The 25,437-nt window shown below is 41.4% G+C and overlaps 1 pseudogene; it reads left to right on the top strand.

Annotated features, from left to right (window-relative positions):
- The first annotated feature begins 15,047 nt into the window (after positions 1–15,047).
- Positions 15,048–21,807, top strand: LOC100588620 (annotated as a pseudogene).
- The last annotated feature ends 3,630 nt before the right edge of the window (positions 21,808–25,437 follow it).

The raw sequence follows: 25,437 nt of genomic DNA, 5'->3' as shown, positions 1-25,437 counted from the left end.
CCTTTGTATCTTCAGTGCATATCACACTGTGTCTTGTTGGAAAGAAGAGCTCAGGTTCAAATGAAGGAAAAGAACCTAATCGAGCTGTATAAATAAACATGGGTTCCTCCTCTCAAAATCTTAAATATTATAGGAAAGAATCACTGAAAACCAGCCACTGGGTGATTTTAAAATTTAATTAATTAATTAATTAATTAATTTTTTGAGACAGGGTTTAGCTCTGTTGACCAGGCTGGAGTGCAGTGGTGTGATCTCAGCTTACTGCAACCATTTAAGCAAGTCTCCTGTGCTTAAATGATCCTCCCACCTCAGCCTCCCAAGTAGCTGGGACTACAGGCACATGCCACCACACCTGGCTAATTTTTGTATTTTTAGTAGAGACAAGGTTTTGTCATGTTGCAGAGGCTGGTCTCAAACTCCTGACCTCAAGTGATCCACCCACTTCGGACTCTCAAAGTGCTGGTATTACAGGTGTGAGCCATCGCGCCTGGCTGAATGATTTTTTAATAACAACAATTTTGGATTGATTCTCAAAAATATCTGTGTCAATAGGGCAGACTCTGATCTTGGTGCCCTCCAAAGGGTTGCCTGCGTTCTCATTTCAGCGATTCAGGGATGGGAAGAGACCAATGCAACTTTTGCTTTACAGAGAGAATTTTCATACCTAATCTCCCAAAAGTATTGCTAAGGATGCCCCAGTGTCAGGTGCTGGGCAGCATGGCCAAGAAATAGCTAAGCCAGGATGCTGGGGATATTTGTATTCTCCACTCCCTCTTCCAGCAGGCAAATTCTGTCTTGCAATTTGTTATGACATGAAAAAAAGGAAGTGTTTGGGAAGCAATGTAGCCTGTACTCTGTATTTTTTCTCCCTTTGTTTGAGTGCTCTTGGTTGACTTTGCCTACGTATGTAAATTTGAGAAATGACTGGAATGTAATTTTTTTAAATTGATGTATTTAATACTTTCTTTGAGTAAGCATTGGAAAGGGCTCAGAAAAAATAATCTTGGGTAGTTTCCTTAATATCCAAGCCAAAGCTGGCAAATATGTAGCAAGTTTATTATCAGTCTGACCCCTTTCCTCCCTTCTCCTACCAGATGTCACTAACAGATCACTGCATTTTTTTTTCAGACAGACCCTCAGAATCTTTAAAATGTGCCCAGATAGCCACCATTATTAAAATTGGCACATGAGGTGCACTTACCTTCCAAAACTGATCTTACGTATTTCTAGATGTGAGAATCTTGAGTGATGTGAGTCACATTTTAGTTGGATTTTCATACGTTTTCAGCTAGATTTTAGTTAGATTTTCACAAAAAGCATTACTATCTTAATTGTTTGTGAAGTTCACTTAGGCAAAAATTACGTATTTCAAGGCAACACTAGATAAAACTTGGTGCTTTTTGAGCCCTCCTCTTGGTGCTGGTAGGTTATTTAGGGCCTTGGAAAGGAAGAAATCTCATATTCTATGTCTAAATTATGTTAAAACTGTGCAGACATCCAGTTTCCAAGGTCCCTGAGAGAAAACACACATACAGACACACACACACACATGTGCATGCAACAATGAATTAAGGAGAAAAGAATTAAACCTGTCTTGGCCTCAGTTTCCAATTTGTAAAATGAGAAAGCAGACGAGGTTTCTCAGTCAGACTGGAAAGTTCTCCAAGGTCACTTCCAAGAGTGTAGCAGACATCTCACCACCTGTTGCCTGTATTAGCCCTTCATGGACAGTGAGATTAAAAACACAGGTTGCTCTCCAGTGAAACTGTAATTGCAGAGCTTTAATTAGAAAAAGAAACAAAATACTCTTAGATTATGTTTTTCTAATTTTATTTTTAATTGTGTTTTTATTGTTTCCATTTTACTTCAAAAAGAGAAATGAAAACCTCAAGTTTCCAAAGAGCTGCACACATTTCTTCCCCATACAACTGCTTTAGCAAGTTAACTAAAACAATTTTCTAAAAAGTACTTTTAATGAAAAACTCCAATCTCTGAAATTTGTCTTGAAGATTTTTTTTTTCTTCAGCCCTCTTACAGGACTCTGGAGTTTCCATACCTCAGTGCCAAGAGCATAGCAAAGGAATTTGACTCAATTTAGTAATTACCTCGTGTTAGTCTAGCTCAAAGTTGTTTTGCTCTTAATGGCTTAGGCGAGCCATTTGGATACTTTGATTCTAGCAATAAAGTTCCAATGGGAAGGTGGGTGAATGGCCATGTAATGTTTAGCTTATTATAACGGCCATAGCCAAAGCTTTTCCAGAGTAAATTTTTACCAGACTCGGACTAAGGATGGGTCACTGTGGAGGAAAGCATGAGAAAATAGGAAGGAGAAAATAAGTCTGGGAGAGTGCTTTCCCTCTCCAAATTAGGCCCTGGGATTATAGTGGACATTTGTTTTAGTCCTTTCTCATAGCCAGAGGGAAAGTTTTCCCCAGCATTCTCCCCAAGTGCTTCCAGGATCCTGACGCACCCTTATTGTATTAGTCAGTGTTCTCCAGAAAAACAGAACCAGTAAGATATATATATAAGCTATGGCCTGAGAACAAAAGGGGCCCATGGTGTAAGTCTCAGTCTGAGGGCAGGAGAAGATTGATGCCCTAGCTCAGGCAGGAAGGTAGAAAAAAGGAGCAAATTCTTCTTTCCCTTATGTTAACTCATAAAATCAACCATACACCAAGGCTTCACAGTGGAGCACGTACATTAAACCACAGATTCTAAAACTATCTGTAGTAAAGGACTCCCCACCCTGCATCCACTGTGGATTGATAGTTGTGTACAATACAACAAAAATGAATCAACAAACAAAAATGACACACAAGGCCGGGCGTGGTGGCTCACGCCTGTAATCCCAGCACTTTGGGAGGCCGAGGAGGGCGGATCACGAGGTCAGGAGATTGAGACCATCCTGGCAAACATGGTGAAACCCTGTCTCTACTAAAAATACAAAAAAATTAGCCGGGCATGGTGGCAGGTGCCTATAGTCCCCGCTACTCAGGAGGTTGAGGCAGGAGAATGGCGTGAACCCGGGAGGCGGAGCTTGCAGTGAGCTGAGATCACGCCACTGCACTCTAGCCTGGGTGATAGAGCAAGACTCCGTCTCAAAAAAAAAAAAAAAAATAGACAAGCACATACAGAATACAAGCCTCAATTTTTTATTATTAGATTGAATTACCCTGTCAAATTGCAGTAAAATTTCTAACCACTCTCGATTTCTATATTCATCTTGTGACACACAGTCACAAAATGTGTGGACAGGGACTGGTCCATGTATCACACTTTGAGTAGCCTGACTTAGCTAGACCATTAGTGCTCTCTGGTTACCAGTGATTATTTCAGGAGTATTCTTATAACCTAAGCTGGTCCTGGACCCTCAAAGTTGGCACTTTGCTTGGGAATGCCAGGACAATGATTCTCCTTTCTCCTGGCTGGATGCCATCTTTGGCCACCAGAGACGTGGCCTGAGGATGAGTGAACACTGAGAAGCCATATCCAAGGGAGAGTAAGTGAGAAGCTGGATTTACTCCTCTATTGTGGAGAAATATAAGCCCATAAGTTAACATTTTTGTATAAACCAGAATTCATCTTGTTTTATATCACTGGCTAGAGAAAGAGTATTATGTGATACAGTAACTGGTTTGTATGTTTCCCCATGAACTCTCACCAGCTTCTGTTTGCCAGTCTTCTTTCCAAAACACAGAGCTGAGTGTGCTGTTCTTATGGTATAGAAAAATTCGCTTCCCACTACCCTCAGTGCAAAGGTCCAGCTTCTTACATTGTCATTTAAAGTCTTTCACATTGGGTCCCCTTCTACTTTTTCAGCCTAATTTTTTGCTAGGTTCATCCTCAGGCACATATCTTATGCTTTAGTTTGACTAGACATGCACTTTCCTAGATACTGTAGATTTGTTCATGTTCTCTGTGTGGATTGCATTTCGCCTTTCAACACCCTTTTCTGACTTACTAAGAATAGAACCTCAAAAATATAAGGTGTTCATTACTCTTTTTTTTTTTTTTTTTGAGACGGAGTCTCACTCTGTCGCCCAGGCTGGAGTGTAGTGGCGTGATCTCGGCTCACTGCAACTTCTGCCTCCTGGGTTCACGCCATTCTCCTGCCTCAGCCTCCCAAGTACCTGGGACTACAGGTGCCCGCCACCACGCCCAGCTAATTTTTTGTATTTTTAATAGAGACGGGGTTTCACCGTGGTCTCGATCTCCTGACCTCGTGATCCACCCTCCTCAGCCTCCCAAAGTGCTGGGATTACAGGCGTGAGCCACCGCGCCCGGCTAGGTGTTCATTATTCTTAAATGTTAATTATTACACGTCATCATTCTGGCTGATTTCAAGGGCTAAGTTTGAGAGTGTTGGCAAGAGGGCAAAGTGAGGCACCCAGAGACTTGACGAAAAGTGCATTTAGACCCCAAAGCTCTCATTTCATAGAGATTCTAATATGGTTGGTTGTACTACAAAAATCTGAGAGCAACAAGCTTAGACAAAATGTAACTTTATTGCCATGTATACTGAGTATCCTCAAATGGTAGCATATTACTGTAGTAGAATTTTTGGAAAAGACTCCTCTTTGGAGACAATATAACTAAGTGCAGTGTGAAATTCAAGAACAGACTTCTGGGTGGCGATGTAGGTAAATTGGGAAGATGTCATGGGGTAGTGGTGAGACAGTGCCACTCTACCAGAAGCCACCTCTGCCACCTCCCAAAGGCTGCCTAAAATGCTCTGGTAAGAGCTTATTACAAGGCATGGAGGTAGATACATTAGAATGTGTGAAATGTTTTCCTGGGAGGGATGACATTTTAAACTTTTATTTTATACATTACTGGGAGTCATATGTAATACAATTCTTCAAAGCAAGTTTTAAGAAAAGGATAGGAAAAAAACAAAACAAAAAAACTCTATAAAGACGATGATGCTAAGTGTGGAAAGAAAAAGTTACCTAAGAGGTGATAAAGTACCAAAAATAGTTTTTCATTACTTCTCAAATTTGTCAGCATTTAATGGGCAAAGTGAATATTCTTAGCGATAGCACTGCTTTAATTTTAGGACCTAATCCTTTTAGGGGATACTTTTAATTTTACAAAATTACATATTAATATTGTTTAAAGTAGAAGCATCGAGAATGTAGATAATTTATTCATTAGAGCTCTAATACTTATTTGCTGTCTGATCTAGAGAAGTCACTTACCCTCTCTGAGCTTTGGTTGCATTCACTGATAAAATAGGCACAATATTCAGAGAAAATCTAAGTGCCTGTTACAATAAAAGCAAATTAAAAGAGAAAAAAAACAAAAACAAAAAAGGCACAATACCTGACCTGCTAACCTCATAGGTTGTGAAAATGCACTGAGACAGCTGGAAGTAGACTTCTTTATAAGGTAGGCAAATTTATTATTTCTAGTTGGTGCTAGCGCAGAAAGGATAAGTGGTGTGAAGCACTGCCATTCAATGTCAATGGAATTTACTGTTGGCGGTATAAAAAAAGAAAATAAATATATCTCTAGTTTCTTGTTCCTTTAAATTTTGAAGGAGCTTGTACCAGGTTCAGAAAGGGAATTTTATTAGCATTTGGGGAAAAGCCTTTTTACTGAAACTTCTTGAAGCTTTCAACTGTGGGCACACATATGTTTGTAAAGACATCTAGCTAATGAATGACATTTTAAAAGAGAGAAGATGTTCTTTGACCATCTTCTCAAAGAATTATTAATTTGTATCAGAAAATTGGATAGGGTGGACATGCAGGGATTTCTTGCTAAGAAGGATGATGTGTCTGAGGAGTTATGACCCACAGTATCTGATCTTTTCCAGAGATCACTTGGCGATTGTAAATGCTGGAGGTGGGGGAAACTCTCCTCCACGTTTGTATAGATCTTGAGCTGTGTAGAACTAATTGCTCTAACTGCACCAGGAGGTCAAGGGCAGAGCCAGTGGCTTACAGATGCTTGTGTCTCCTAGTTTCCAGCAGTAAATATTTATTAGATGAAAACTTGGCTGAGACTGCATATCAAAGAGAGGAGGAAGGGACATCTCTTGGCAGATTTTATCCTCAAGGCAGGTTACCTTCTCCTGTATAATTGAAAAGAAACCTGGCCTGGCTTGAAGGCTGTCTTACCCCTTCAAAAGAGATCAAGTAGCAGTGGTGGCCCATGGGTGTCAGATAAAGGGCTTCATAGTTTAAGAAAGACATGAGAAATTAAGAGACAGTTCAGAGGACAGCTGTCATGATAAAGAGTTTAGAAAAGAATGTGTAGGAAGACAGGTTAGGGATGGGGGATATTGGGATCATTTAAACCTGACAAGAGGAGCTTGAATAAAGTATGACACGCAGTTGGTATTTGGACATTTGCAGGGGTGATTATATAGAATATAGAGCAGATGTTCTCAGGTTTTTTTGGATGCCAAGGCACTCAGGAACAGATCACATTTACATGTCCCACAGTGTAGTCAGGTGAGGTTGCTTAAGACTACATTCTGCTCTAAGGCTTTGACACACCTAAGTCTCACTCTGCTACCAAAGACTGATGGGATCAGTAGTATCGTCCAATAGACCACCAAGATGGCTAAATAGTAGAAAGGAGAGCCTCATTGTTCTTATCAGTTTGCAAGCCAGGAAGGGAAAGCATCCAGTGTGGAATGAAGGTGCTCTCTGTTGGAATAGGGGAAGGACAGGTTAGGTTTTATATTCATATTCATACATATTCAACAAGTTTGGGGGAAAAGATATATATATTTATGCAGGAGCCAAGCACACTATAATGAGTAAACATATGTAACACACATCCCATATTGACTTTGGAGTGGGGGTTTAGCACTAAAATGAGGTAGAATTTGGCCCTTTATATCATAAGGTGAAATACAGGATGCAAATGTGGTTTGTGTGCAGCCCCTATAAGCTGGTAGAAACTGGCAGTCTAATATTAATAGCTTATCAGAAAAGAACGTTTGTAAGGCTGGTCCTCTGTCCAATCAGAGCTGACAGCTCATTTGGTTAGAGGGAGTTTAGTTATAGAAAGTTAGAAATTTGCCATGCCATCCAGGCCCTGAACCCTTGACCCATACGTAACTTTGTTTCCTTAACCTAAGGGTCTGTCTTAGTTGATAAAGGGGCATCTATTTTGGTCTCTTAGATCACAATAGCTTAGGGCACTGTAACCTATCCCTGCTTTAAGGGAGTTGCATACTTGTTACCAAATTGATGTGGAGGGCTGGGCCTGGTTGTGTTTGAGGTAGACTTAGAAAATGTGGGGTCAAAATGACAAGAGCTTGAAATAAAAGGAGGAACTAATTGATTCTGGATTTGAAAATACTGATAGATTTGTCACAGCATGGGTGTGTGGGTGTGTTTGTGAAGAAAAGAACTTTTATCTGAGGACTGTGAGTCCTTTTAAGTTATCAGGCCTAGAGAGACATTAAAATAAGGCAGGAATCATGGCCCTACTTCCTCCTCGAGCTATGTATTCATCTCTTGAAATTGCTTGCTATTGCCACATGTAGTTAGACATTAACCAAATAATGCCACACCTGACAATATAACCCACCCCCTACAGCTTAACAATGTATAGCCAATCACTAACCAATGTCATTTCTGTAAACCAATGAGAATTCTTGATAACAACTTTGTATCAGCCCACTCCTTGTCCCCTTTTTTGACTTTGAAAACCCACTTGTAACTGCTGCTAATTGGAGTGTATATTTAGGCCAACTTGCATCTGTGTTCCCAGGTTGCAATCCTCAAACTTGACCCAAATGAACTCTCTACTTTGATAAAAGAAAAACTTCAGCCAAATTAAATTTAAAGGAATTTAATTGAGCAATGAATGATCCATGAATTGGGCAGCCTCCAGAATCACAGCAGATTCACAGAGACTCCAGGGGTGCCTCGTGGTTAAAACAAATTTATAGACAAAAAAGGTAAAATGACATACAGGAATTGGAAGTGAGGTACAGAAACAGTGAGATTGGTTATAGCTCAGCATTTGCCTTATTCGAACACAATTTGAACATTCAGCAGGCTATGAGTGGTTGAAGTATGTCCGCTGGGATTGGCCAACACTGAGCTGTTGTTACAGGTGCATACTATTGAGTTAGGTTTTCAATTTTTCTGACTGTTAAGCTAGGTTACAGTTCATCTACAAGGACTCAAATATAGAAGTGCAGAGTCCTTCTCAGGCCATATTTAGTTTGCTTTAAAAAGTCCCCCCTTTTGGTCATTTTCTCAATTTTGAGAGATTGACCATAACGTTAGTCATTGATATTACTATCATGATTGTAAATGTACTTATATGGTTTTGAAACCCACTAGGAAAGAGTAGAACAGTGGGTTTTGCAAGGAGAGAATAAAGACTGAGTAGAGGGAACCTCCTTACACTGGAGCATCCTGTTTATAGGAGAAAAGCAAAACCTTGTCTGTTATAGGATCAATTTTTTTTTAAAGCCTTAGTTTGATTATGTCACATTTAGCATGACTGACTTCATTTTAGTTTGGTTTGGTTTGTTGGGGCCAGGTGCATGAGCTCAGTCCAAATAATGGCCTCCCATAATTTTATTTAAAAAAAAATTCCCCCCTTTCGGCCAGGTTCTCACTTAAGTGAGAATGTGACCAAAACCTAGGGCCTTAGTGCCACTCTCAGTTACCATCACTTTGGTTTCTGGTCTCAGCATGTTATTCATAGGTTATGGTGTCCTCGTAGTCACACATTTCTTTCAGCTTTTGCCATTCCAGTTGAAGACAGAACATTTGGTGTTCTAGAGATGGCTGTGTGCAAACATTTAAAACTTTGAGAGAATACACCCCACCAGGGAGACTGTTATGACTACTGGGAGGATAATACCAAGAGTTTGGAGTATGACCCTTACCCAGGGCCCCCATAAACCAAACGACATAAAATTAAATAGATTAAAGAATGAGCTAGGTGAAGAGTCTACTCATGTGACTAAGTGGATTTTTCATTAATCCCTTGAAACTGAATTTTTATAATCTATATTTGATGTGTTTCTCCATAGGCCACAAGTGTCAGCAGCTGCACAGGCACTTTTCTGTTTAGCCAATTCTATTATTTAGCATAACTTTCAGGAGAGAATTTAGTCTGTTGTGTAATGATAGCCTTTAAAGTAGAATTTGCTGTAAAGCCTGTTATGAGGGAGACATTTCTAATTATTTCTTCTTTTGTTCTAAGTCATGGAAAAAGGAACTAACAAATGACGTGCTTCTAGAAGAGTGAAGCCCTCGTGGCAATGTTCTCTTTAATCCATGATGTGTGTTAAGAGGAGTTTTGACTGATTATGAAGCAATGTATGAAGGACTAAACTTTCTCACCTACATTGGGCCTTCATCTTCTATCTATTAAAGTATAAGGTTATTCATATATAAGGCTGGCTGCAAAATCATTCACAAATAAAAGTATACCCTGTAAGTTTACATAATAGACCTCCTTTTCATTTCTATTGTTCATGGAGGCATAAACACAGAAAAAATATTCAACGATAAGAGTCTCGTGATAGTAGAAGTCTTGATCCGTGATCTTGGGAAAACCTGTTCACATCAGGGATGCCATCTTCTTCTGGGGAGAAACTTTCCTGGTTAGTTTTACCTTAAGGGTTCCAATGGAGGTACAGTTCCAGGAGTGTGGAGGAACTCTTCTCAGTTGTGAGATTATGAACCCAAGGTTCAAGGCTCCAGTTTTGCTGTAGTGTGGATGGCAAGGACAGTCTTTCTCTGATATTCTCAGAAGAACCAGTCAGGTTCTAGATTGTGAAGGGATTGTCCTCAGTGAACCATAAAAAGCTTTCTTTACCTAGTGAAAATACACCGTAGCATAATAATCTACTGTTATAACATCAGCCTTCTTGCAGGGGAAAACTTTTATACAACAAGAAAATATGCATTGAAAATGACAATTGAATGAAATCCCTTTATAAATGTTTATATGGCCCATCAGGTACCTGAAGCTTTGATTGTCTTCCCAGGAATATGGAACCAAACATTGGTTTTAAGCTATTTCTGCAATTTATAAGTCATCACATCAATATCTTCAATTTGGATTATTTTATCTCTTCCATGATGAGTCATGGAATGCAGAGCCTTTAATAACAAAAGCTTTAAGGACTCAGGAAGGACAAGGCAGCTGTCCTGTTTCTTCATGAGTCCATGCTTAACAGTGGTCTTATGTCCTCTTGAATACCAGTTGTTTCTCCAATTTGGGTGCGTAGCACTGACAACTAATGGGTTATCATAGGTAATTTGACTTAAGACAATGGAGTTCATTCAAATTGTATATTTAAACAATTTTAGTATTGGCTGATTTAGCATGATAATCCAGAGCTTGATTTTGAAAGATTTATTTAATACCACAAGTTTAAAACGTTGGATATTACAAAATAGAATCTTAGGTTACCATAAGTCATTCATTTAGCCAAAAAGATAACTGAAAACTTTTTTTTAAAGGAAAAACATCATTCTGATAGAGAAGAAACTCAGCTTCCCAAACAAGACCCAATGAAGATAGCATGAGGCCAACTGACTGTCTCTTCTTTCCTTCCCTTCCCTGCTTTGTCCTTTGTAGTTTACTTAAAAGGTAAACAAAAAACTTTCATCTTTTAATATTACATAAAAATCCTTTTTAAAAGAGAAAATCCAAATTTTATGTTTTTATTAGTGTATTTTTAATGCTAAAGCTAGTTTTTAATAACATTTTATAAATCTATTCAGTTTTAACTAATTTGACCATAAAGTAAGATTTTTATAAGCCTTTTATAACCCTTTACAATTTTTTTTTTTCTCAGAGCAGAACAATGTTCTAAGAAACTCTGTTGTGCTTTTATTCCAATGTCCAATTTATGGAAAAAACTGAATAATGCCATTTTAACTTTAGCCAATTTGTTCACACATAGAATCTCTCACAATCAACTTTTCATAAACTTTCCACAACTTGTTCAAACCTTTAGTTTTATTTAATTTAAAACAATCCTTTAACCCTCTAACCTAGGCAAAAAATTTAAATTCTCATACCTTCATATAATCTCTTACAAAAAACATATTTCATTCTCCTTACACACCTTGAATCTAAACATATTTTTTCAGCAGTCTCAATTACATATTACAGTGTTAACTCTTGGCAACTTTCACTTTTGGTGAAAGCCTTGGTAAGTAAGGGATTTCAATTATGTACTAGGTGTGGTGCCCAGGACCCAGACAGAAATGCAGATAAGGCCTGGCTCTTTCCAACATCTAATTCCATGTGTTCCAGGCTTTACCGAGCTGTAAAGCATGCAGGCTGTGCAGTTAAGAGTAACAGTGGCATTTTATGAAGCATTTAGGAGGCCTAATCACCTTTAAATTGTACGACATTTTTGGCACAAATTGTTCTTTATAAATTCTTTCACAACTTACACAGACCATGTACAACATATTTAGACTTTCTGATGTGCCCTAAACATTTCTGGCATAAATTATTTTTCATAAATTCTTTTATGACTTACACAGACCATGTATAACATATTTAGACTTTCTGACTTGTCCTAAATATCCCTCTTTTTAAACAACCAGTCATTTTACTTCAGGACAAGAATTTACCATACAACATCCTTTCTTATATAAAATCTCTTTTTTTTATAATGTTCTTGTTATAAAACCTTGCATAGCTAGGGGGCATGGTTAATTCCATAAATCCCCAGGCCTTATTCAGAATATAACATCTCCAAAATAAATTGAACAATTTTCAAAAGTCAAAGTAGTTTATGACCTTAAAGCATTTAGCAAGCCTAATATCTGACCTGCATAATTGAGACAAAATATCATTATTTAATTAATTTATTTATTTTTGAGATGGAGTCTTGCTCTGTCATCCAGGCTGGAGTGCAGTGGCATGATCTCAGCTCACGGCAAGCTCCATCTCCTGGATTCACACCATTCTCCCTCCTCAGCCTCTGGAGTAGCTGGGACTACAGGCACTCACCACCATGCCCAGCTAATTTTTTTGTATTTTTAGTAAAGATGGGGTTTCACCATGTTAGCCAGGATGGTCTCGATCTCCTGACCTTGTGATCTGCCCACCTCAGCCTCCCAAAGTGCTGGGATTACAGGCGTGAGCCACTGCGCCTGGCCAAAATGTCTTTATTTTATCAATAATCTTTAAAGCTGTTTTTATTTCCCAAAGATTACTAAAGTTACATGAACTAAAAGGCATTACAGTTTTTATTTTGCTTTCAAAATATTTGATTTAAGCGCTTATTTTTGCTTAAGCCAATTAATTAGAGCTCTTTTATATAAACATTACACACAACACATGTATAATTACATAGACAGACAGAGAGAAGAAGATTACTACAACAATTGTAAGATTTTTCATTTGCCAGTTTTTAAATTTCTTAATTGCTTACTGGCTTTATGGTGGAGTCCTTGGAAGAACAGGGCCAAGAAAGGGGTCTCTGGTGCCTCCTGTTTTTCCCAAGGAGTCCAGGCTTTTAGAGCTTAAATATCCACTTTTAAGTAAGCCGACTTTTAACCATAGTACTCTTTAATAAAGTCTTTTAAAATTTCTTATTACCTTATTTTAGCCGGGCCAAATGGCTGATATTTCTGGCTTTTGAACTTTACCAAAAGTAACCTCCCAGGTGCTCAGAGAAAGGAAAATTTAAGACAGCCCGTGGAGGAGAAGAGACTATACAAGGTCATGTAGATATTAAACCAGAAAGAACTTACTTTTTTTTTTTTTTTTTTTGGAGACAGAGTCTCGCTCTGTCACCCAGGCTGGAGTGCAGTGGCGCGATCTCAGCTCACTGCAAGTTCCACCTCCCGGGTTCACGCCATTCTCCTGCCTCAGCCTCTCCGAGTAGCTGGGACTACAGGCGCCTGCCACCATGCCCGACTATTTTTTTGTATTTTTTTAGTAGAGACGGGGTTTCACCATGGTCTCGATCTCCTGACCTCGTGATCCGCCCGCCTCGGCCTCCCAAAGTGCTGGGATTACAAGCGTCAGCCACCGCGCCCAGCCAAGAACTTACTTTCTAAGTAGGGAATCAAATCTGACTGCCAGTGTGAAAGGGCAATACCTTAGCTACTGAGCTACAGCACAGGGCACATCACAATAGCTTAGCACACTGTAACGTATATCTGGTTGAAGGGAGTCACAGACTGGTTATGAAACTGATAAGGAGGGCTGGGACTGTGTGTATTTGAGGTAGAGTTAGAAAATGTGGGTCCAAATGACAAATAAGAGGTTGAAATAAAAGGAGGAACTAATCGATATTGGATTTGAAAATACTGATTGATTTGTCACACGATAGGTATGTGGGTGTGTTTGTAAAGAAAGGAACTTTTATCTGAGGAATGTGAGTCCTTTTAGTTATCACGCCTAGAGAGACATTAAAATGAGACAGGAATCATGGCCCTACTTCCTCCTTGAGCTATGTATTCATCTCTTGAAACTGCTTGCTATTGCCACATGTAGCTAGACATTAACCAAATAATTCCACATTTGACAATATAACCCACACCCTATAGCTTAACAAAGTATAGCCAATCACTAATCAATGTTGCTTCTGTAAACCAATGAGAATTCCTGATAACAACTTTGTATCAGCCCACTCCTTGTCCCCTTTTTCAACTTTAAAAACCCATTTGTAACTGGTGCTAATTACAGTGTATATTTAGGGTGAGGGTGACTTGCATCTGTGTTCCCAGGTTGCGATCCTCAAGCTTGACCCAAATGAATTCTCTATTTATGTTGATTTTGCCTCAACTTCTTCTTTTTAGGTTGATGTGTATGTGTGTTTGTGGATAGAGCATGTTCGAAAGGTCTTTGAACAGTTTAAACTTCACTAACTTCAGAAAAATAAGTGTTATAAATTCACCCCCAAAAACCCTTGAAGTTTTAATTATATACATTTATTTTATACTTGTTTTAGTTTTGTAGATGGTAAATAATGAATTGTTAGTTAAACCATACCCCAGAGAGTTAAAAAGCCAATGACTAAAAAAATCATCAGTTTACAGGATAGCAGATTCAACAACAACAACTTGCTAAAACGCCAAAATTGTCTCTGCTTGTGAGATTAAAACACTGGCTAAAATGGATTAAAACTAATAAGGCCAACTGGAGTTGGCCAGAACAAGCTTGCTGAAGTCATAGGCCAAATTTCTACCATGTTTCAAACTAACTCCCCCAAAATGTGCACATGCGATCCATGAGGTAGTGGTAAACAAAACTGTGCATGCCCGAGGATGTCCCAGACCTCCTCTTTTCTTCCGCAGATCACCTACTAATCCCAGAAGCCACCTCCTAAACCTTTTCTAATAAAAAGATTGCATGAAAGCCAGCACACGGGACAGATCTGAGCTGGACTCCTGTCTCCTTGTTGGTTAATTTACAATAAAAACCTTCTTTTCTCAAAAACCCAAATTGGGCAGTGAGCTCATTTTCCTTGATAACATTAGTTTTAATCTTTTGAGACAGTCCTTCTGATTGGAAATAGTAAAAACTGACTTCAACACAAAAAAATGTAATGTTCAACATTCACAAAACAAAGTAAGTATAAAGGAAATTTAAGTTTCATATCGGGGTTAATGTAAGGCAAAAACATTCTGTACATAAGATGGATTTGAGGACATATGTGATCCTGAGAGTAGCAAAGCCTGGGTACAGCAAATATTCCAGGCAGTATTTCAGGCTTTCAAGGCAGTGTAGTTGGTGGGGTCCCAGTTAAGGGCTCCAAACAATAAAGCGGGACTCGGATAATACCTGGTTTACTGTTGGAACAAACCAAAAATTCGACTGAGGTAAATATATGACATGAAGAAAGGATGGAGTTGGGAAATGGAGTGTCAGGGTAGGACAGAGGGACCCGGAGGGCCCAGGAGGAGTGGAGTCAGCTGGGCTGGTAAAAGGCAGGGCTGTGGACACACCTTTCTCTTGTTGCTACCCCCACCCTCAGAAACCCTCTGTGACTCTTCCATGCTCTGTGATGCAGGTCTGGGCCTACAGTTAAGACTGGGCACCCACAGCACTCAGTTGCCTTGGGAAGCCATGCTGTTCAAACCATGGAGAATATCCTCTGTTTTCTAAACAGCTATACTGAGACAGAGCTGAGCCCTGACTCACCTTGCTTGGATGGATATTGACCACAACTGCGTCTGCTTGAGTGGGTTGGGGTTGTTTATACTGTACTTGTTCTACGTGGTATTGACCCTGTATTCGTCACCCACTGAAAAAAATAATGATATCCAAAAGGTAAGGAACTGTGGGTGAACACCCAAGAGAGATGCCCTGTTGTTGTTTCCCAATCCCATTTCCACATTTCTAAATAAGTTTGGGTGGTTCAGAGAGATGTCTTAGACGGGAAGTGTGAAGAGAGGATAGAACTTCACTCTTCTATGGAAGAGACTGGGCAGACGTAGGGGTTCAGGAGGACTAAGGTTTCCATCTGAAGCTCCTAGACTACACCTATCTGGCGGTGGTGAAGAGTTCCAGGATAAAATCCCAAACACAGTAATTCTGTGGTCCTGGATTGGATTATTTAGAAAATGTGGGCTCTCTGAAGGAGAATATTCTCTCCTAAAGTTTGATCATGAGTCACATTCCCATGTCACCTGTCACTTGACCAAGTCTTCATTCATGTTGGGCTGACCAGAGGAGTAATGCTGAGAGTCTCTGAGCAGAGGCTGGAACCAGAGTTCTGTCTGCAGGTCACTTGTCCTGTGAGGGAGCACAGATGTGACAATTGGCCTCTGAGTCTGTGCCCTCCTTGAGGACTGCTAACTGAGTACATGAAGTGTGGTTCTCACAGACAAAATCCTCTTTGAGTTTTTCAGAGAAGGAAAAATTGGAAGTATTTTATCACCTTCAAAAATTGATAACAGGAACCCTTTTCTATTAATTACAGTCATTATTCTTGTATAATGAATGAATGTGCTTCCTAGAGGAGTGAGAGAAGTGAGTCCCAGCCTGTCATTATCTTTCTTTCGTTCTCAGCAACAGGGCAGAGCCAGGAGGAGAAAGAAAGGTGGGACATTTAAAGGTAATGTCAGCCTGCTCTATCTGAGCTTCAAGGTGACGCTTCCTGTCTCTTTCATGAGGACTCAGTCCCATGATTTCTTAGAATGTCAGTTACTAGATAGAGTCTCAGAAAACAGCCCTCAGAAGACAGGCTCATGAGAAAGTGATAAGACCTGAGACACTGCTCAGAGGCCCTGCTCTGCCCATCCATGGGCAAGATGGAGTGATGGACCTGAGCAATGAGTGTTGCCCAATAGGTGGCCAAGTTAGATATCGAGGAAGGACTACTGGTTGGCTTGGAGTCAGAGCTTCTGTCTCACAACTTTGCATAAGTACTTTGACTTCCTTGATGCTCAGATTCCTCCTGGAGGTAACCACTGATGTCTGTGTTTCACGTGGTGGTTTTGAGTATCACATGGGGTAATGTATGTGAAAGGACTTTACTAATGATGCATACACATGTGAACTTGTGAATATTATCAATGACTGTCTGCCCTTTTCTACTGATTCTTGGGGTTATCAGAGTTTAATATCCCAAGGGTCTTCCACAGAGTGTCTTCTGTTATGAGCCTTGTGCCTCTCCTTCATTGCATATAACAAACTGTTCTGGTTTCCCAGACCGGAAAAGTTTCCAGAGAGAAGCTGAAGAGGAAAGGAAGTTGCTTTCTATTCGGAAAAGGTGATTAATCGTTCCCCTTCTGTCCTTGTTCCCACCCCCTCCTTTTTTTTTTTTTTTTTTTTTTTTTAGCATGTTCTATTCACTTCAGGGATTCCTTGTAGCCTGCTATAGTTGTGGGCGTGGGTCCCCACAGGAACAGGTATGTGAATTGAATGTGTTGGGGAGAGGCTACAGAGTGCATAGTGAGGTCATGGGTGGGGGCAATGTGGAAGAGGTAGCAGGATTCAGGGAGCCCCACCCCTGCCAGGCTAACAGACCCTCCTTTCTTTGTTCTTGTCCTGGCTGCAGCTTTGGACCTCCTGCTTCCTGCAGTCCCCTGGGCCAGCAACATGATACTACCCGCTTTCGTCGACTGCTATGCCCAGACCCCATCTGTCATGTGTGTAACAGAGCAACTGCTGATATCCAGTGACTGCTGTCTTGGGAGTCCCTGAAAGATGCTGCTCCCTCTTTGTCCCCTTTGGCTTCTTCAGCTTCTGTGACTGAGTCATCATTCACTCTGGCTTCCACCCCCCAGCAACCCCTCCAGAAAACCTAATATTGTCCCCTCAGCCTAAGCCTTCTCCACTGACCCACTTAATTCTCTCACCTGACCTGATCACCCCCTTAGCTGACTTATTTTCTCCCTCACCACTGAGGCACCCTCTGCCACCACAGCCTGTTTCTCCCTTGTATTCCAAGTTCCCCATAGACCATTCCCAACACCAACAGCTTCCCTCTCCCCTTTTCCCACCACATCACATTCAGAGAGTGGAGCCCAGTCTCCAACCTGAGGCCAGTTTGTCTCTGAACACCATCTTTTTATTTGACTCTACCCTATCCCAAGATATGAACACCTTACCAAATATTTCCCAGGCCATGAATCCCACTGATTCATGTGCTTGTCATCACGAACCACCAACCCCATCTGCTTTACCACTGAAGGACTGCACTGTAACTCAGTCTAAAGAAAGTCCCACAATACTGAAGACTTTTCCAGAGACGTTATCTCTAGGTAGCTCTGGTGGATCATCCACCTCTGCCCCAACAATCAGAGGCATTGACCATTCATGCCCCACATCTTCAGAATTCTCCTGGTGGCAGCCTCATGACAAGGACTTGTTTCCCTCCACTATTGCACCATATGATTTCATGCAAGAGCTTCTTACCCTTCATTCTTCTGAGACCACTATAGGGGGGCACTCTGTGGTCAACCTCATAGAGCCTATTAACCTCTCATTTCTCAGTCATGACATTCTGGCACTCCTGGAGAGACAAGTCAAAAAAAGGAGTGATTTCCTAATGTGGAAAGAAAATGAAAACAAAGCAGAATCTTTTCCAAAACAACGTAGGCCAAACTATCAACTAAATTCTTCACAGAAAATGTTAGCCTCAATTGCAGATAAGCAAGACTTGGCAGCCTCCCTTCCTTTTTGGGCCAGTAAAGACAAACTAGAACAACTGCACATCCATCAGCAGCCCCCATATTCTAAGTGCGTTGAGGACCAATTAGAGCAAAAATATGTCGAGCTCTTCTGGGGTCTCCGATTTCTGCACAGTGAGTCTCTGCACCCTACTGTGCTTGTCCAACACGGCCATTACTCCATGTTTGTATTCTTCAGTAGAATTACAAATACCTCTACATTCCAAGAATCTCCAGTACTTCTCCATCCCCAACTTCTGTCCTTGCCTAGTACCCAACCTCTACCCTTGCCTCAAACCCTGCCCCAGGGTCAGTCCCCACATCGCACTCAGGTCCAGTCCAGGGCTCAACATCAATCTCCACTTCCAGCCCTACTACCTAGTCCTCTATTCCTGATTAAGATCTGTGGACTGTGTTTTCATAGACCCCAGAATGAGGCACGGTCTCTTATGCCCTCTGAAATTAACCATCTGGAGTGGAACGTGTTGCAGAAAGTACAGGAAAGTGTGTGGGGTTTACCCTCTTTGGTTCAAAAATCCCAAGAAGACTTTTGTCCTCCAGCTCCCAATCTTGCATTGCTCAGCCAGTCCTTTAAAGCCCATGTTCCCATCTCCATCATTCCTGGAGACTTTCCATTCAGCTGTGAGCTAAGGAAGAAACGAGAGCACCAACTTCGAAAGAGACTCATCCAGAGCAATTGGGGCCTGCCTCACATAATCCATGAGTCTCTGTCAATGCTACATCCTCAGAAAAAAATTTCGGAGCTATCTGAGTCAGAGAGCAATCATGGACCCTTACATAGCTCTTTGGTTGAAAGTCAGAGCTGCAATGTTCTAATGAATTTTGAATCAAGCATCCCTAGAAGCTTCCACAAGAGGAGCTAAAATATGCTTTCCCTGGAGAACATGGGAAATTATCAGGGATATAGCCAGGAGAATGGCCCAAAAGATCATCTGTTGCATGAGCTGGAGACATCTTCAGATGAGGATCTGAGGTCTAACTCTCAGAGAAACCTGGAAAGTCACATGATGCATCTATCAGGGAATCGTTCAGGGGAGAGCCTAGGTCAGAAAGAACTCGAAAATGCCCTGACAGTACATTTGAGTAAGACATTTGAGGAAATCAATGAGGGTCAAATGCTTGGGACTGTGCATAGTTCATGGCACTCAATCAAGCAGACAATGTCTCTTCCTGAGAAATTCCAAAGCCAAATAAAACATCGAAATTTGGCAGCATTGGTGAGTGAAGACCACCGCATTGATACTTCCCAGGAGATTTCCTTCCTTAGTTCCAACAAACAAAAGATGTTGGAAGCCCATATTAAAACTTTCCGTATGAGGATGCTGTGGGGCCTTCCCTGCCAAGTCCATGAATCCACAGAAATCTTTAACTTCGAAAGAGGACCTTTTCATTTCCTTTTCCCATTTCGACCTTCCCTCCTCAGCCTCCTCCATTTCTGGTGTAGATTCCAAAAATGGGGTCTCCAAACCCCCTTAGAAGAAGGTTTTCAAGGAGAAAACTTGGGAACAACAAGCTCAGTTCCCATGCTGGATCATCCTCACTGTGTCACCTCACCTGTCGGCAAAGAAAGCAAAGGACCCTGAGAAGACAATTTTCTGATACTGACCATGACTTTACACAGACAGATTCCAAAGATGGGGCTTCCACGCCCCTTAGAAGAAGCACTATAGATTTTCAAGGAGAAAAGTTAGAAGCAACAAGCTCATTCCCCATCTTGGGTCATCCTCACCACATCATCTCACCTGTGACAAAGAAAGGCAGGGAGCCCTGAGAAGAGAATTCTCTGATACTGACCATGAGCTTACAGAAAGTCCAGACAATTGAGGATGGCAGACAGACTTTTCTGCCCCCACCACACAGCATCATAGGCGAAGTCAGTCAGAAACAGACTGTACTAGCCACTAGATGCAGCCCAAGGCTCCCCATAAGGCAAGCTAGGGCTCACTGTGAGTGAAGGCGTAAGAGAGAGAGTTCCAGTAACAATGTAGAAAGGCTTCAGGGCAGTAGCAAGACCTTTTCTGTCACCAATGGGTCTAAAGAGATGTTCAAGGCAGAGGAGCTCTGTGATCTTCAAACACCATCTAAGAACAACTTGACAACCACCAAGTCAGGAAGCTTCTCAGTGATAAATGCATAAATAAGCACTTCTACAACTGAAAGTTTCCCATCAAGAATATCAGTTCCCCAAAATCCTAAGTCATCATACCTTAAAATCAGATGTTGAGCGAGTTAAAGTTTAAATTGGCCCAGAGTGAGCATAGCCAAGTTCAAAGCCGTTTCACTGACGTGTCCCTTGCCTTAGATAACTTGGTTTCCAAGGACTTACTGACTCATGCCCAGGGCATCTCCATGAGAACATGGCAACTTCCCAGGTGGTGCATGTCCACTTGGAGGACAGAGAGATCTGTAAGGAACAGCAGCAAGAACCCACGGTCCATAAGCATGTCTTACAGAAATGCCCAGATAAGAATTTCCCACAAGCAGCTGGGCGCAGTGCCTCATGCCTGCAACCTCAGCATTTTGGGAGGCTGAAGCGAGTGAATCACGAGGTCAGGAGCTTGACACTGGCCTGGCCAGCATGGTGAAATCCCCTCTCTATTAAAAATACAAAAAAAATTAGCCGGGTGTGGTGGCACATGCTTGTAGTCCCAGCTACTCGGGAGGTTGAGGCAGGAGAATTGCTTGAACCCAGCAGGCGGAGGTTTCAGTGAGCTGAGATCACACCACTGCACTCCAGCCTGGGTAAAAGAGCGAGACTCTGTCTTAAAAACAAACAAACAAACAAACACCAAAAAATAAACAACAACAACAACAACAACAAAAAGAATTTCTCACAAACACTACAAAGACAGTGAGCCTGCCAAGACCCAAAGGAGGAGGGATTGGTGGAGGGGATGCTGGACTGGGGACATCCCGACCAAGGAGAAAGGGCCATCCTGTTCAAAGCAAGACATCAGAGGAGGTGCTTGGGAGCAAATCTTCCCCAGCCTTGAAAACACAGCTTCCTCCTGAAACTTTTTCAGAAAATGGATGAAGACTTTTTGCAGTGGTTTAATAAACCCAGCATAAGATATGAAGAACAAGAAAGTTCCCGGGAAAAGGGTACCTCCCTGTCATCATCTGTGCAGAATAGAGGTCGAGTTAAAAGTAGAGCTGCCTTTCCTGGGACTACTGAAGCTCAGAAAATTAGGAAAGACACTGGGAAGTTCCTAGAGGAGAAGCTGGGGCATAGGCATGGGATAGATATCACATGTCCCCAAGAGCCCCTTTCCTCCCCAGTGGAGCTTGGGAAAGCTCAGCATGTGCCAGAACTGCAGGTCAGAGCAGAGCCTGTCCAGGGCTATCCCTGCAACTACATGGCTCCCTCCTGCAAAGTGACATGTACCAAATCTTGCAGCCAACAAGCTATCTTTGTTGGCCAGAATTATCCTACAAGGATTAGACAGATCATAGACAAGGACAGACAGCCCCAGAAAGTTGAGGCATTTAAGGGGAACATATTGTATCAAGGCATCCCCAATCTGTGCCCCACAGGAAGCCCGTGCCACATCCAAACCCCACTTGCCGGCGTCAGGTCAGCCTGGTGCCTCCAGCCATCCCAACCAGTGCTAAAAGCACTGTGTTCAGTGATGTGCCTTCACTAACTGGACAGAAAATGCTTCCGAAGCATTTTCAGGGAGGAAAATTTTCCCCCACAAAATAATTAACTCCTTGTTGAGAATCTCGATTCTCCCCAATAAATGTTTTAATAAGAGTATTTTCTCTGTGTATTGTGTTGGGGGGTATAGATTTTGGGTAACCCAAGCTTGTGGTTAGGGAAAGGTAGGAATTAGCTCAGCTCTTACTGACTGCCTCCTTTGACTTCTAAAATGTGACCAATCCCCTGGAACTCTTGTGAAGGAATGAGTATCATGTGCCTCCAAAAGCCCCTTCTCTCCCTGATTAAGTCTGAAGAGATGACCTCTTTTCTACCTCTTTGCTTGAGGCTTACTGGTATTGTATGGCAGCCCGCACCTTCCTCCCCATTCACTGCTTCATCTCCTTTAGAGCAGTAAGGAAGGCAGGCCTTCCATATCTGAAGAGAGGGTCAAGGACAGGTACATTTTTCAGAAATAGTGGTTTAATCACTATTTTTAAAAAGTTGTCATACAAGTTGGTGGGAGTGTTTGGGGTATTGCTGGCTGGCGTAGGGTGTCAGGAACACTGTGGATGCTGCTTAAGAATTTGACAAACAGGGCATCCTCATGATTTGGGGAAGCATATTTTGACCTCGATGTTGAGATCTTTTTACTACAAGTCACTTTGGGGAAGTAGTTCCCCTCCCTGTGTATTTCTCCAGGCTGCCTGGATTGATGACATTTTTAATGGGCAAAAAGATCACCTAGCTGTTTGTGGCAGAAATGTTGACCGGGCAACCACCTACCTCCTGGGGTAAAATATAGCTGAGAGGAAAAGATGCCTTAGAATGAATGAGAAAGTAAAAAAGTGGAGCTAGGAAAGGATGAGCCCACTGGTGGAAAAAGGTTTATGTCCTTCATGCCCATATCGTGACCCTTTCTCAATCTGGACTTAGGCACCACCACTTTGAGGATTACCAGGGCGCTGCAGAGCTTACAGATGCCATTTTGGCAGAAGTGTACATGGGGCTGTTCTTTAAGGACTAAAACAGTATCTGCAAGGCTGTTGTCCAGCATAGCATCCCTCTCTTTAGGGAAGGCGATCTTTGTGCCTTCTTTCCAGTTACATTGATGGCAACATGCTTAGTGTATATGGTGCACCTATCAGGATGGAGGTGTCACTTATGATCTTCATGGGGTTAGTGGAATATAATAAATATTGTGTAGAACACCTGCAGCTCATGATCTGGAAGTGAGTCCTGGACTATGCATGAGGGTTACAGCTATTTGGTGGCTCACTATGGACCTTTACAGAATGTTCCTTTTACCCAAGGGTATGAACATACCCACCCTTAAAATATTAGAGTATTTGAGGTCTGAAAAGAAGGCAATTCCACTTATACAGACTGGGACTAAAAAATGAGATTTGTTTCCTTCTTTTTCTTTCTTTCTTTCTTTTTTTTTTTGAGATGGAGTCTTGCTCTGTTGCCCAGGCTGGAGTCCAGTGGTGCGATCTTGGCTCACTGCAAGCTCCACCTCCTGGGTTCTTGCCATTCTCCTGTCTCAGCCTTCCAAGTAGCTGGGACTACAGCCGCCTGCCACCATTCCTGGCTAATTTTTTTTTGTATTTTTAGTAGAGACGGGGTTTCACCTTGTTAGCCAGGATGGTCTCGATCTCCTGATCTCGTGATCCGCCCTCCTCGACCTCCCAAAGTGCTGGGATTACAGGCATAAGCCACCTCGCCCAGCCAAAAATGAGATGTGTTTTTTAGAGGGCACTTGCGGTGGTTTTCCAGAAAAATTTGTGAGTGCTTGGTGTCAAAACAAAAGCAAAACAAAACAAATCAAAACAGATGTGCACTACAGCTCCCTCACTCAACCATCCTTCTCTTTTCCTGTCCATTCTTATGACACTGACCCTGCAGTGTCTGAAGCTGGGGATTGCAGAAATAATTCAGATTTCGTGAAGGCTTTAAGAAGGACAAAATTGGGATGAAGCCCAGGGCAAAGAACTTGTGGAGGTGGAGAATCAGCGACCAGTGGATGCTGGGGAGATTCTCCATGTTCTTCCTTGTCAGCCTGTCCCCTAAGTCTTGTAAGGTTGTTAGCCATGGTAATTGTTTTAAAACAGCTGAAGGGGGCCCAGTATTTGGTTTGATTTGGTTCTAAAATGAAGGCTGAGAGCCTTGAAATGAAAGGACAGAGTTGGAGTCCGCTCCTGTACTCATCATGTCGATGAAGGTTGTACCTTGGTATCAGACATGAGCCCCCAGTTTGAAGGGGCTACATTATCTGGGGTATATGCCCTGGCGTTCATCAACTTCTGCCAGGAAAATTTAGAACACAGACATGCACAAGGAGTTTAGGAGCAGAGGTTTAACAGGCAGAAGATAAGAGAAAGAGAAACAGCTCTCTCTACAGACCAAGAAAAGTCTCCAAGTGGAAAAGACTGGCTGGCAGTGAATGCACCAGATTTTATAGTCAGGTTTGAGGAGGCAGTGTCTGATTTCCATAGGGCTCACAGATTGGTTCAATCAGGTATGATGTTTACATAGTGTACAGGCAAGGCTGGTTGCCCCAACCTAATCTTATTACACAAATGGGCTTTCCAGTTGATCAGTGCCATCTTGTCTGCTCCTTACTGTAAATGTGGCTGACAGAGAAAAGAAGATGGAGCCTTCATCTTGAACATGCCTAGTCCCCTAGTTCCTGCTGGCATTCACTTGTGCAAGCTCCCAGCTTGTTTGTCTATGTCTGCAGCTCGAATTTATAGGCTGCTCTTTGTTAGAAAATGATTTGGGACTGATTCTCATTAAAGAGAAAAGATTTACTGACGACTCCCATACCCTTATTATCTGCCTAGGTAATTTCTTCTTAACTGCTGTATCAGCAGCATTACAGCCCCAAAGTGAAAACAACCCAAATGTTCACCAACTAAATCAATAGATAAACAAAATGTGATATATCCATACAATGGGATGTCATTTGTCCATAAAAAGAAATGTTGATACATGCTACAACATGAATGGACCTTGAAAACATCATGGTAAGAAGCCAGACACAAAAATCCACATATTGTATGATTCCATTTAGATGAAACGTCTAGAAATGAAAAATAGAGACAGAAAGTAGATTATTGGTAACATAGGGAGGAATGCAAATATTGAGGGGTGAAGGCTAAGTGAAGCAGAGTTTCTTTTCTGGGTAATGAAAATATTCGAAAATTGTGGTGATGCATGCACAACACTGAATATGCTAAAAACTGTTGAATGGTATACTTTCAGTGAGTGAATTGTATATTAAACAAATTATGTTTCAATGAAGAATTTTTTAAAAAGAAAGTTTATATAGTAGCTTTATTCATAATTGGCAAAATTGGAAGCAACAGAAATTTCTTTCAGTAGGTAAGTAAACTTTTTTTGTATATCCTAAAATGGAATATTATATGCCATTGAAAAGAAATAAACTGGCAAAACATAAAAAAGGAGGAAACCTATTAAGTGAAAGAATACAATCTGAAAAGGCTGTGTGATTCCAACTTTACGACATTCGAAAATGGGCAAAACTATGGAGGCAGTAAAAAGGGCAATGGTTGTCAGGGGCTACTGAGGAGGAAGGGATGAAGAAACAGAGCACAGAGGATTTTTAGGGCAGTGAACTATTCTGTATGATAGTACAGTAGTGGATACGGGTCATTATACATTTGTCAAAACTCA

This window comes from Nomascus leucogenys, chromosome 1a (assembly GCF_006542625.1).
Source record: "Nomascus leucogenys isolate Asia chromosome 1a, Asia_NLE_v1, whole genome shotgun sequence".
Taxonomy (NCBI): Eukaryota; Metazoa; Chordata; class Mammalia; order Primates; family Hylobatidae; genus Nomascus; species Nomascus leucogenys.
This window is presented reverse-complemented; position numbering and strand designations above follow the sequence as displayed.